The 11,288-nt window shown below is 35.2% G+C and overlaps 3 pseudogenes across 1 annotated transcript; 1 reads left to right on the top strand and 2 right to left on the bottom strand.

The window, feature by feature from the left end:
• Positions 1-1,416: 1,416 nt before the first annotated feature.
• On the bottom strand, positions 1,417-2,411 carry LOC146724050 (NEDD8-activating enzyme E1 catalytic subunit pseudogene; annotated as a pseudogene).
• Positions 2,412-5,482: 3,071 nt separating this feature from the next.
• Positions 5,483-6,662, bottom strand: LOC146724051 (mediator of RNA polymerase II transcription subunit 17-like; annotated as a pseudogene).
• A 957-nt stretch (positions 6,663-7,619) lies between these two features.
• LOC146724052 (nonsense-mediated mRNA decay factor SMG5-like) lies at positions 7,620-11,225 on the top strand (annotated as a pseudogene). Its single transcript, XR_014924239.1, has 6 exons — positions 7,620-7,772; positions 8,292-8,515; positions 8,671-8,851; positions 8,940-9,199; positions 9,275-9,454; positions 9,553-11,225. The product of XR_014924239.1 is annotated as a nonsense-mediated mRNA decay factor SMG5-like (transcript).
• Positions 11,226-11,288: the final 63 nt, after the last annotated feature.

Consider the following 11,288-nt stretch of genomic DNA (forward strand, 5'->3'; position numbering starts at 1 on the left):
GTACAAAAAATTTTTTTATCAAGTCGTTAAATTTGCAAAAAAAATAAAAATGAATGTATACCTTAAAAATTATTCGAAAAAACTTTCTTATATTATTTTTAACTTTTAAAAAACTCCGGGAAATTGTGAGGGTCAAAAACGAAAACGCAGGACCCTTAAAAGGGAAACAAACAAAATTCCAGAATATTTCAAGGACATTTAAACGACACCCTGAATAACGTTCAATCAAATTGGGAACTTTGTCCGGAAAATTTTTTTGACGTAACTTGATTCAAAATTAAAACCAGGTAATTATTTAAAGATGCGCTGCAACTGGTTGCAAACTTAAATGCTTCTGTCGCCAATCGCAGGGGATGACGGGGTTTTCGCGCCCCACCGGTATAATAAATTTTTATAAAGCCCTTGGGCCCAAATCTGTACGTTAAACCCTGTATGCCGAATTGCGTCGCTCTCCCGTTCGCCTTTTTTTAAATTCCCCGTTTATTGTGAGGATCGCCCCCATCAATCGCACACTCGAATGGGTTTTCCCCCCCCTTCGGCCACTGGATCAACCCTTTAAAATACCCCTACGCAAGGGTTTTGGCAAACCGGGGTGGTTTTGGGTATCGTACACAGAGGATAGGTGACCTGTGAAAAAATAATTTAAATATTAAAATTAATAATATAAATATCAAATTAATCATTAAAAAAATAAAATACGGGTGGCCCCCTTTTTTAAAGTCCCAAAACCCCCAAAAAAGTTTTTTATTTTTTATTGTAGAAAAAAAAGTTTCAGATAAAAGTTTTTATGGTTTCGAGGAGGAAAATAGGGGGTGCGGTTTTAAATTTTACCTTGAATGTTGCTGAAAAAAAATTATGTAAACCCTTTAATTTCTTTAAAAAGGAACCACCTACTTTTCATTACATATTCTTGTAAACTGACAAACGAGAGCTTTCCAAAAAATATAAAAAAACATTTTTTTCTCCAAATACTTTTTGAGTTTAAAACAAGACCCCCCCCTCAAGGTGACCTTTACGGACTTTCAAGCAAATATTCAGGGTCAAACTAATGGCCCACCTTATGCCCCCCTCCAAAAACCCTACAATTTTTGTCTGAAACTTTTTTTTACAATCAAAAATAAAAAAAATTTAAATTTTGGGGAGGACATTAAAAAGGGGCCCCTGTAGAATGCCAATTATAAATGTATTGATAATTTAATTCATTAAAAAAATTTTGGAAAATGAAAAATTCACCTGTGGGGATAGAGATCCAAAGGGACACTCGATACCCGGGATTCATACCCGGTAAAATAATAAAATCGGGCGGGTTTTTTTTTAAAAAAACCCTTTAGTTTTTCCAAACCCTCTATCAAGGTATAAAAACACTCTGATCCAAAGCACCATCCCCATGACAAGCAAAGACATCAGCAAAACCATTCAAGGGCCCCTTTTTTCTTGCGACAATTGAAATCCCAATCCGCAGATTATCATGTGAAATTTTTGGTAAAACGCTGGGTCTTTAGCTTGTATCTCGCAATTGTGCGCAATACATTACAACCAGGTACTCTTGCGTTGACGAATTTGCAGCTACTTCTGCTTGGTAAGAGCCAATGTCTTTATGACGGAATAAGAACTGTCTGCAATACATAATTTTTTATCAGCTTATAAAATAACATCTTTTATTAAATATTATATTTCTTATATATATATATTTATTACACATATATTCTATTATATACTATTATATATTATATTAATATGTTTATTATATTAATAAATATTAAAATATATTAAAATAAATATTCATAGTATATTAATATATTATTAAATATATATACTATATATTCTTATATATAGTATATATATTAAATATTATTAATATATAATATATTAAATCTTTAATTTATTAATATATTAATAAAAAATGTATAAAATAAAATAAAAAAAAAATTTTGTTTGCACGTCAAATCAGCATTTTTCTTTGACAGAATAAGAGGAAAAACATGAAAAATGACAGAAATGTAATTCTACGAATTTGAATCTCTCCCTGGGATGCCGCTTAACCTCACTCACCGGTGAGATTAGACAGCTCGATCGTGTCCATGTCGATGACGTGGATGTGCCGAAACCCATGAGGGCGAGGTTTTTCAGGAGCTCGCACCCCAAGCCGCCGCGCCGACCCACCAGGACTTTGCATCGTTCGAGGAGCATCTGCAGATTCTCCGAGGACGGTTCGAAGTCCGGTCGGCAAAACGGGCCGCATCTCTCCAGCACTTTGCGCAAATTGCTCCAGCGTCTCTGCGTGTTGTCGGAGCCCATTTTTGACAGCGATTAACGTATTTAATTAATTCAATCCAGTTGGACGGAGATCGATCGGATCCGAAGTCGACGGTCGACGGATGAAGCTTCGCGCAAACTCGAAGGCTGGAAAATGTCTTTCTCTTTCTCCTTTCTTCGAGTTTCTTCCTCTCTTATTCGGTTTTATCCTTTAAAAAAAAATATAATATATATATATTTTTTTTTTTACAACAATTATAAATAATTATGTAATGCATGTATATATATATATATATTATTTCGTGTAATATACATACATATAGACTCTGTGTCTCTTATTCATCTTTTATGGCTGATTTCTTCAAGGTGTGTTGAAGGGAATCTGTCCGAACTTTCGTACGCAAGCGTGTTAACATCTTTACATCATGTAACGAGTCAAGATGTTACACAGAGCTGTTTGTTCGGGAGCCTATATAAATACTTTTCTTATGATTATAATTATATTAATAGAATATTATATTAATATACACTATATTTTTATATTAATATACTATATATTTATATTAATATTTTTATATTATATATATATATTAATATTAATATCATACATTAATCTTATATCTATATTTAATTAATTTATTTGATAAATTTATAATTATACTTATGTATATTAATATATATTAATCTAATACATAAATCATTACTGCTTTATCTTTACAAATATATTACATATATTCCTGCAATAAAGGATTTTTTAGTGTTTTAGAGAAACTATATTAATTACTAAGTTCATATTTATGTAAAATTTACTGGTAAATTCATCCTATTAAATTTTCGTATAAATTATTCATTATTATTATTATAGCAAAATATATACGTATCTGAATTGCGCATTGCGCGAAATTTCCCTTCAATTCGCACCACTACTTTAGTTTGATAAGGATATACACAAAAATTAATAGTAAAATATATATAAAATAGTACCTTTTTTTTTGACTAAAGAGAAAATATTTTTGATCTTTTTTTTACACCACTAAAATATTTTGTCTTGAAAAATAAATTAAAAGAAAAAATTTCTATTTTACTTTCTTTACTTGGGATTTTATCATCAAAATATTGTAGCCATAAAAGCAATTCTCAGTTTATTTTACTCTCTCTGCATTTTAGTTTATAGTTCCCTTTTTCATCCATTCTAAATTAATTCGCGTCTGTACACTTTTTTATTCCTATTCTACTATGTGAATGGAGACGAGGGGGGAAAATCGAGAGGAAATATAAAAGATCCTTAAAGTCCCACGAAAAATATACTATGAAGTTTCAGCTATATTTGAACACACTTAGGAGCTCATTAAAGAGACATTAGTAATTCCATCTTATTCAGGAAATCTTTCCTTCCATTTTGTCCCATCTGACTTCCTTAAACGAGCCTCCGAGATTCTCCCATTTTCTCTCTCGCACAAGTTGACCAGGGAAGAAATCTTTTCGAGGGGAATGAGCGAATCGCAAAACTTGCCACGCCCGTTTGCGGTTCACACCGCACAGCTATCATTCTGTGAATAATTATATATTCTAATCATTAATAATACAGGTAACACTTTCTCTCTTATAATTTATAATAAAGTACCTGTCACCAATTGGCGAAGCCAGAATACAACTACTAGCATTTCCGAGAGGTTCCACTGAACCCAGACCAAGATGCGACTGTTTGCTAAAAATTGCCAGCCCATGCATTTGGCGAGAGCTTGCACTGCGTTTATTTGATGTTGATATATCTATATATAAAGAAATTTGATATTTTATCAATAAAAAATGTTTTTAAATCTTATTACAAATAATAAATATAAGAGTATACTATAGAACTTTAAACTTTATACTCTTACATACATAATAAAATATAATATATTATTATTATGAAATAAGAGTAAAGAGTATACAATTTAAAGTTCTATAGTAGTAAGTACTCTTATATTTGATTATTTGTAATAAGATTTAAAATATATTTATTATTATTATAAAATAATAAAATAGAAAAAATAATTTTAAAAAATAATAAAAATAAAATAAATATAATAAAATAGAATTTTAATTTTCCGCTGGACTGTGTGGGTAATTTCAACGAATTCCAATGCAAAACGTAAGAGGCCCTTTACCCCCTTTTGCTTCGTGTTAATCGTATTCCGGGCAAACGCATAAAAAAATGTTCCCCTTTTGGGAATGATCTGTTCCAATAAGTTTGATTCTTCGCTTTTTAAAAAGTCGTATTTGTCGGAGCAGTGGGACCAGCCAGGTATCCTTTTTTACTAGGACCCGGGGGCCCCGACAGGATGGGAAAAGGGATGTGACTGTTTTTTGTAATGCACTTCACGTAACAACTATGTAAAGAAGTTCCAACACATGATCGTGATCTTTTTGTGTGGTGGTGGGGGCAAAGGCTTCTTATCTTGCCTTGCTGTGACTGAAAAATTATCAGTTGAATTCCCGGGGAAAAGTCCCTGGTGAATAAAGACTTTTTAAAAAGATAAGTAAATATGTCACATTTAAAAAAGGAACTTTCCGGGGTGTCTACTCAATTTTGTTAAAAAAAAGCCCTATTCTTAAAATTTCCCAAATAAATTTTAAAAAAAAGTAAAAGAGATTTTTAAATAAGTTTTATTGTTCAATTTCTTTCTAATGTTTTCCCATATTACGATTATCTAATACTATACGATTAAATTATAAAAATGCAGTTTTCCTAGCATTTCATGTTTAAAAAAAAAAAAGAAAAAAAAGTATGATAAACAATTAAAAGCAAAAAAATCAAAAAAAAAAAAAAAAAAAAAAAAAAATTTAAATTTATCAAAAAAATAAAGGTATAAATTATTTTTAAAATATTAAAAAATTTAACAATTTTTTAAAATTATTAAAAACCGACTGATACTAAGAATAAATCGTCAAAAAAAAAAAACAAAAAATTTTAAAAATTTGCAAAATTCAGACAATTTTTAAAAAATGTCTAAATAAGAAAAAATTATCAAGAAGGCACTTTTAAAAAATTTTTTAAAAATTGATTAAATTTTTTAAAAAATCTTATTTTTTAAAGGGGTAGAAAAAATTTTCCCGGAATACCCGTTTTTCGGTTTTTTTCCCGAATATACACCCCAATTAAAAAGAAAAAAAGATGGAAACTTTCTAATTTTGATACAAGATACATACTTGGCCATTTTTTGATTTCCAACAACCGTGGGGATTACCTTTTTTGACATAATACCTCAATATAGGCGACACCTTGCAACTCGCTAGGTATAGTCACACGTAAGGCAGATAATTTGGAATTGAGAAGTATGAGATTGTCCTGACATATTATTACCAGCATTAGGGGATGCTGGTGACTATTACTATTTTTATCTTCTCTTCTGCTTTGGTGACTTCAAACATCCCATTTGTGTATACTTCGAACCAGCTATATATATATATATAAATACAGCAAAAGTTAAAAAAAATTACGAAATAAATAAATATGTTAAATAATAAATAAAAATATATACTAACCAGTTCGATAACTAAGATCACCAATGATGGAGTTTTGACACTTTCTTTAAACGCCAATTTTGTCGTATCTTAACAATCAATGTGAAAATCAGGAATGGACTTAGGTCTAATAACGGATCAGTTTGACAATTCCGTAGTCTGTCAGCACCCAGGATTAGAACTGACGCTGCTCCTGCCAATGCCTTTTTCCTAGCATATACTTGTATCATAGGTCACTTCAACTTGTTCTTGAGGTACTGGATCTAATACCATATAATTTTTCTCTTTCGCGTATTGCAGTACATCAGCCAATACGCAAACCTCCGTCAAGGCATTCCTATGAAAGGGAAAGTTAAATTTAGTTCTTAGTTTAATCAAGTAATCGTATATGTAATATTCAAATCAAGTGCCTATTCTTCTACATAATATAGAAAAATACATAATGTAAAGAAGCCAAACCTTAATTTATTTCTAACACTATCCCAAGGCCATAAAGAGGATTGAAACGAAGTGGAATCTTTTGCATCCTCGTCGCCTTTTTTCATCTTCTACCTGCTCCTTCTTTATTTCCTCACCATTCGTTTTATTGAAGTCAATCTTTGAGCAATTTTCGCCAAGTTCTCCGACAATGTGAGGGGCCTGCAATGATCAAATTAATAATAAAATAATCTAAATTATTAATTCTGACTTGTCAACCGAATTAAGGTTAACGAAATGCATTTATAATGTACAATAAATTCCTACTCAAAACTCCAATCCAATTAATTAATACTAATTTCCTGTATTTTTCAAAATAGTGACGTACGCTTGATAAATTTTCTTGGCCATCGTAAGTAATTTCCTGTATTTGATTTTCAATCGCGCCTCCACAGAAATATCACGGAATACGCCATTATTGTTTTCGTCTATTCCATGAAAACGAAAAGGGATGACGTCCGATCACCTTTCAACCTATAGTAAAAATACCCTAGAGAGCGACTCTCCCTGTCTTTTCATCCCGTCCCATACTAAATAACTAGTAAAGAACTACAAATGATCGTCATTGGTCCATCAGCTCGAACAGCAACTCAACTACCAGCGCTTCGCTCTGATTGATCGACGCGGCGCCGGCGATCCAGCTGATTGGTCGGCGCGCCTCGCGCTGATTGGTGCAAGTTTGACAGTTGACAGATGGTGGGGGAAAAATGACTCCGGCGCGTGGTTTGTTGACGGGGTAGGTTTTTTTTCGCGCGCGCGTATTACCGTGACCGTAAACCATGACGACTACAGTAACGTAGGATGTTTTCGCGCGCAACTATGGCCAAGACCCTGTAACCACGGAGTTTTGGCGGAATCGCAGGAAACGATAAAATTTAACCCTACTAAAAAAAATAAATTTTTACAATAATGTAATAAAAAGTGTATTTAAATTTATGTAATTAAATTAAATCATAATTAAAATTTTAAAAATTTTTAAATAAAAAAACTCTCGTAATTTTACTTTGTTATAACTGGGAAACCGTTTGTTTTTTTTAATTTCATTATTTTTTTTATTGTTGTTTATATTTAACATTTTTAATTAAATTTTTACTTTAAAATAAAAATTATCGATTCTTAATTTTTTTAAAAAATTTTCAAAAATTAGAAAATTAAACAGGGGGAATCGGGACCCCATTTCAGCGGTGCCCTACTTCATTAATCTACTTCATGCGCATGCGCGAAAAAACCTAGCCCGTTAACAACACTGCTCCGGCGCAACCGTAGCGTTTCTCGTCATTGCGCGGCGGAAAGAGGAAGTGAACGCACGTTTACGGACCAGCGGGAACAGACAGATCAGCAGCAGCAGCCAGCGACGACGGGCGAATGTCGGGCGAATTTCTCGGCGTGCGAGGAGATGCGCGTGTCAGGAGACCGCGGGGAAATGAGTAATAAGGACAAGTCGACCGAGACGCGGGTCATGAGTCGCACAAAATGAGGAGAGTGTGCAACCCCACGGCGGACTGTCTCGAAGCCACGAGACGTTCTGCACAGTAAGGATATAATAATAACCCATCCCCTCGCGTTCTCTTTCTCTCTCTTCCTTGCGAAAAAGATGAGATATTCCTTCCGGAAATTATTTTGCGCACTACTACGAGTGTTTGCAGATATTTACGTCATTCTCTGGAAGAGAGAGAGAGAGAGAGAACAATGACTTCCCGGAGGAACTTTTGCGAACCTAACCCACCCGTCTCCTCTACTCGCCATGCTTGTTTCTTATCATGTGCACGTTTCTCGAATTTTGCGCCCTCTATCTCGGATATATTTTTTAGAGAGATATTTATTAAATATTTACAAAAATAAATTTATATGTTAAAATATATGTGAATATTTATATATAATGTTTTGAATATTTATATTTTATGTATTTTGTACTCTTCTCTTATGTAAGTTTGCATTATGTAATAAAGATAACATATTAAAAAAAATTAAGACAGCTGAACATGTATCTTTGGATAATGATTTTTTGTACATATTGATCGGCTATTTATATGTACATTTTTATTTGCAAGGAGCGTGACGGAGATTGTCAGGAAATTGGATGAACAGAAGAATCAAGCTCTGACAGTAAGCGATATATTTGTCCCATCTGGGAAGTGCTACGTGTGCGACTTAAAGATTACTGCGAGAGATTGATATTGAAAGATCCCATTGGAAATGTGCATAAAATAGAGGAGCTATTATGGAGGAAAGCCTTTTACGATGTTGTTTTATTGCAGCCAAAAAATTAAGAAAGGTTGATATTAATACTCTAAGATATTAAAAAGTAATATTATAAAATATGCCTATAGAGAATACATAGACATTTTACACCATTATATTTCATATAGTATTCTATATAGCAATTTTTTTCTAATTATAATATATATTATATATATATCTATTTTGCAGGGTAACATTGTGAACGATGCGGAAAAAGCATTATTGTCGGTTCATTGGCAGTGGGTGTAGGATATTATCATCATCTGATACTGAGATTACAAATAGATATGATTTAGACCTTGTTGGTGTTGTTGATTTTGCGTTTATTCAAAATGAAAGTGTTTGCCATACGTAGTATGCATATGAAAAAGTAAGTTCCTTTTTTTTTTATATGATTGCAACAATATTATAGAGGATCATTAATTAATATTAAAATTATAATGAATTATAATGGCAAGACCTAAGATGGAACAATTAAAACTCATACCAAGGAAGTCAAACAGTGCGTCATGCGTTTGATCCATCGAGCTTGGTATGCCTTGGAGACCTGAGCAGGTACAAATTAGAATTAGATTCAAATTGGGATCCAATGATAGCTAACAGATATTATAAAATGGCTATAGCCATTGATCCAAATATCGGTATGCCTTACATCAGCTTGGTACCATAGCTGGCAGCAAAAATTATGGATTAGATGCGTCTATCATTATATGAAAAGGTTGGCATTAGTAATAAATATTACTATTAGCGATACATTATTTTTACAACAATTACAATTATGACTATTTTGTAGTGTTTTATGTTCTGAGCCATTTGAGGGAGCAGAAGGAAATTTAAAGAGAACCATAATAACTTATTCTCTTTGCACAGACGAAAACAATTCGTCCAGCATTGTGTGACACGGTTATTTTTCTTTGTTACATTTATGGGATTATGAAAATCCAATTCTGACAGAATTAATCAGGAATGTCAGGTAATATGTTTAAAGCGAGATATATTATTCACTGATAATTTTGTTTATAAACATTTTTCTCGAAATTAATAAGATGTTTCTCGATTTCCTTTTTACAGGCTCTCTTGACCGACATGGAGAACTTTTAACAATGGAACAAGTTGAATCGAATAACGCAAATTGCCTTGAAAATATGGATAGTATAGAGACATATCTTCAAAATTGCAAGAACAGACCAACGCTTTATTAACAGACGACATGGTGTTTAGATTGTGACAATATGCTTAATGTCAATTTCTAGATTAAAGAGCAAGGAATCTAGCGAGGTGCAGGGTGTCGTTGCCATAACTCTGGCGATACTATCGCAATTATTGGAATTTTAATAACGAGACTGCAAAACATCGTCGTAGACATGGCAGTGCCTGACGCAGAAGCTACTGCAAAGGCTAACATTATTCCACAAAATTGAGAATTCACAGGAAGAAGTCAAGGATCCTTCGAGCAAGAGAACCATAGAAATTCAAGGAGGGAGGGGATTCTGCGCTAAACAATGACAATAATGCGTTCAATTTAGATGAGACAAACAGGACAAAGTTATCGATAATACTGAAGGTCCTAAGAGGGTTCGCGACAAGTCGAAGTATCTTCTCAGCAAACTGCGCAGACGAAAGAGGAGGACCAGCTCCGATTCGGACCGAGCGACGTGGAGCAACCGACCCTGGTATCGTCCAGCGACGAGATCAACTCGGACATGTCCGAGACGGAGGGAAACGACGTCCTGAGCGAGGGAATACCGTATTATCGGACGACAACACCGATGACGAAGAGTGGCGTCGTCGCCGGCGAAGAAAATCCAGACCAGCGAGATGTGACGGAGAAGAAGGGGATGAACGCCACGCTGAAGAAGCTGATCCTTTAGCCAATGGCAAGCAAGACTCGCAGACCACGAGCGAGAAGGACTCCCTGACGATTCCAACAGCGTTCTGACGATCACGACGAACGCGAGCTCGACCAGCGCTTTTGAGGAGAACAATCGCTCGGGCGCGACACATCGACGCTGTCTGTTTGAAGCGGAGCTTAAAGCCAACGACGTCCTGAACATCCTGGTAGGTAAGAGATGCTGATGTCTATTAAGGTCTGCTGCGACTGGCTGCGAAGCAACCCGACATCGTGAGGATATGCGCCAAGAGAACGCTGCTGAAGCGTCTCACGATCCTGTTGAACCTGATCAGCGTGGACACGGAGGCTCTCGCGCGCAGGAGCGACGATTTTACGATCCTGTCGAGCCAGTGAGAGGTTGAAGGAGTGCGCGAGAACGGTGCCTCTGCCGGAGGACATCGAGCTCCGTGGGCTGAGTCTGCTGGAGGACGCGCACAAGTCTCTCGACTGCAGATACTACGCGCAAGAATAACTGAACAGCGGGAGGAGACGCTTTTAAGAGCATTGAAGCTGATCGAGTTCGGGCATCATCTTAGTTCGGTCGAGAACTCGGGCGTCCAATACGATGGGACCGAGCGAGTGTTTGTGTGGCGACAGACCCCTGCTCCTCGAACACCCCGAAAGTCATCGGTCTGGACGAGAAAACTTCGGGGCCGACCACTCGAAGGGGAAGCTGATGAGACCATGGGCAAATTGTGGCTGAAGGCGGAGGTGCGGGCTCTGGAGACCAGCTGCGGTCTCGACTGATGTCGCCGTACCTTGTTCCCGATCACGAGGCCCTAGCCAAGCATACGCCGGCCCTCAAGCGGCTGGGTGTACGCGAGGAAGTTTATAGTAGTGATCCCCGCAGTGGGTGAGTGAGCTCTTATTGCTGAAGAAAAATATATAATAGGTAATGTGGGTCGCCAGTGTTATA

This window comes from Nylanderia fulva, unplaced genomic scaffold (genome assembly GCF_048542155.1).
Source record: "Nylanderia fulva isolate GAGA-0341 unplaced genomic scaffold, ASM4854215v1 Scaffold1517, whole genome shotgun sequence".
In the NCBI taxonomy this organism is placed as follows: domain Eukaryota; kingdom Metazoa; phylum Arthropoda; class Insecta; order Hymenoptera; family Formicidae; genus Nylanderia; species Nylanderia fulva.